This window comes from Orycteropus afer, unplaced genomic scaffold (genome assembly GCF_000298275.1).
Source record: "Orycteropus afer afer isolate SDZICR_OR568_19922 unplaced genomic scaffold, OryAfe1.0 scaffold00331, whole genome shotgun sequence".
Lineage (NCBI taxonomy): Eukaryota > Metazoa > Chordata > Mammalia > Tubulidentata > Orycteropodidae > Orycteropus > Orycteropus afer.
Window position 1 is genome coordinate 1,016,670 of NW_006921918.1, and position 3,460 is coordinate 1,020,129.

Genomic DNA, 3,460 nt, shown 5'->3' on the forward strand with positions numbered 1-3,460 from the left:
AGACAGAAGAAGAGTTGATGCTTTTGAGTTGTAGTACTGGCAAGGAATGCTGAAAGTACCTTGGACTGCCAAAAGAACTAACAGTTCTGTCCTGGAGGAAGTGTGGCCGAGATGCTCCTTGGAAGCGAGGATGGCCAGACTTTGTCTCACCTACTTTGGTCATGTTGTCAGAGGGGACCATTCCCTGGAGAAGGATGTGATGTTTGGTAAGGTGGAGGATCGACGAAAGAGGGGAAGGCCTTCCACGAGATGGATTGACACAGTGGCTGCAACAATGCGCTCAAGTATAGCAAGGATTATGGAGCTGGCACGGGATCAGGCGGTGTTTTGTTCTGCTGTGCATGGGTTCACTATGAGTCAGAAATGACTCGACAGCACCTAACAACAACGTGGACAGTTGATGTTTGACAAAGTACTGAAACTAACTAACTAGGAAGAGGTAGTATCTTTAACTAATGGTGCTGGCAGCACTGCATATCTATTTGCATAAAAATGAAACAGGAGCCATATCTCATATCATATACAAAAATGAACTTATGTTGTATCAAAGAACTGAATGTAAAAGCTAAAACCATAAGGATAATCAAGAGAAAAATAAGGATTAACTTCCAAAATAAACCAAACTCACTTCCATTGAGTGACTCATAGTGACTTCTCCTTGGGTTTCCCAGGCGGTATCACTACAGAGGTAGATTGCCCAATCTTCCTTCAGAAGCACTAATTCATAGCATAAATACAATATTGCACATTACTAAAAATGCACAAACACCAGAAGATAAACTAAACGATGGCAATCTCCTAAAATTAGACACTTATGAGCATCAAAAGATTTCAGTAAACAAGTGAAAGAAGAACCCAAAGACGGAAAACATTTTTGGTAAGGACATTTGAGACAAAGGGCAAATGTCTAAAATGTGTAGAAAACTTCAGCACCTCAAAAACAAAAAGACAAAAAGTCCAGTTAAAATATGGACAGAGGACTTGAACAGACAATTCACCAAAGAAGACAGTTTTGGCAGTTAATAAACACAAAGAGAAATGATCATTAGCCATTGTTGTTGTTGTTATATGCCGTCGAGTCAACCCTGACTCATAGTGACCCCTCCTTGGGTTTCCGAGGCAGTATCACTACGGAAGTAGGATTGCCCAACCTTCCTTCCGAGGAGTGGTTGGTGGGTTTGAACCGCCAACCTTCTGGTTAGCTATGCTACCAGAGCTCCTCATTAGCCATTAGAGAGATGCAAATCAAAACAATCTCACTCTAAAACCAAAATCAAAGCTCAAAAAAAACAGGAAACAACAAATGCTGATGATGTATAGCACTGGGCAAATCGGCTGCAAAGGACCTCTTTCAAGGGCTGAAGGGCACAGATGTCTCCTTCAGTACTAAGGTGCACCTGACACAAGCCAATTCTAACAAAAGCATATGCATAATGGAAAGGACATATTAAAATTCTGAGTAACACCATAGTAAGTTGTTTTTAGGTGCCGTTGAGTCATCTCCCACTCATAGCATGTATTTTCAGTCTCCTCATATGCATGTGAAAGCTGGACAATGAATAAGGAAGACCTGGGAAGATCTGATGCTTTTGAGCTGTGGTGTTGGTGAAGAATGCTGAAAGTACCGTGGACTGCTAAAAGAACTAACAGGTCTATTCTGGAGGAAGTGCGTCCAGAATGTTCCTTGGTGGCGAGAATGCCCAGACTTCATGTTACATACTTTGGTCATGTTGTTAGAAGGGACCATTCCCTGGAGAAGTATGTCATGATTGGTAAGGTGGAGGGTCGACAAAAAAGGGGAAGGCCCTCAATGAGATGGATTGGCATGGTGGCAGTGGTGATGGGCTCAAGTATAACAGGAATCATGGAACTGGCTCAGGATCAGACGGTGTTTCGTTCTGCTTTGCATAGGGTCGCTATGAGTCAGAGATGACTTGACGGCACCTAACAATGACAACAACTTACTATGGTGTCACTCATATAATTTTAATATGTCCTTTCCATTGTGCACATATTTTTATTAGAATTGGCTCTGTGGTGTTCTGGTTACAAAGTTCTAGTGGTGTTAGTGGCATGTTTCAAACCTAGTTTTCCCATAAACTGCTTGTTTTGTGAAATTTTCCAGAAAGTGTGGTATATATATATACGTTTTTTTCTTTTTTGTTTGTTTCCAGGAACACATATATCATGCCATAGTAGATATATCTGTTCATGGCATTTCAATGTACCAGTTATCTATTGCTCTAAAACAAACCACCCCAAAATGAAACCAAACAAATAGTAGTAAAGTCAATCCTAACTCATGGTAAGCCCTGTGTGTCAGAGTAGACACGCATTCCACATGATTTCCAGTGACTGATTTTTGAAGTAGATCATCAGGCCTTTCTGGGTGAACTTAAACCACCATTTTTTTTTTTACTTAACATAAAGCACATTAACCATTTGTGTCACACAGGGACTCTTAGTGGTGTAGGGCAAATAATCATTTATTTATGTTCATGGTTTCTGGTGATTAGAAATTATGAAAGGTCACAGTGGGGATAACCCTTTTCTTTTCTATAATGTCTGGAAGCCTCAAGTGAGGAGACTAGAACAGATAGAAATGATTCAAACTTCTTGGGAGATGTGAGGAGCTGAAATAGGGGGATTCACTTCCAAAATGGCTCCTTCACTCAAATGGCTAGTGCCTGAGCTAGGATGATTGAAAATGGGGTTGGGCTTCTCAAAGTATGGAGAATGTAAAGAAAAATTCTGAGAGTATTCCTACAGAGAAAAAGCGTATCAAAACAAAAAGGTGGAGCCATATATCCTAACTTCAAAGTTGCGTAACAATTTGAGTATGAAACTGAAAACAGGACTCATAATTTAAGAATGATGGCCCACAAACTTCCAGGATGTAAATGACATCCTGAATTAAAGGGAGTCCCTGTAAGATGGTGAATATATGGGGTAGAATTGAATCTTTAGAATGGATTACTGATTAATTATTTTTGTTATATTTTGTGAATAAAGTAGAAGCAAAAGTTGGTGTTTCTGTTTTCCTAAAAGATAAATATCAAGATAAAGAAGAAGAAGGGAAGTAATGGGAAAAAGTAATTATTAAGAACCTTTGGTTTCAAGGGAATTTCCTTTCAACTGATTGACTGCTCCAAGCAGATCTCATCATGGAGTTGATCACATTTTATCAGATTTCATCATGAAGGATAATTATAACTGTTAAATCACTTGGAATCATTGCCCAGCCAAGTTGACATGCAACCTTAACTATCACACCTGACTCCTTCTTGTTTTCACATATACATGAAACAATCAGGGAATGATGTTAAATATGTGGTTGTTAGAAAATATAAATATCACTTGAGGAGTTTTAGATCAATATTTCCCAAACTCCAATAATGTTTTAAAGCACAAGAAATTTGATCAAACCCCATTGTTTTAAAAAACATTTAAGATACGGTTA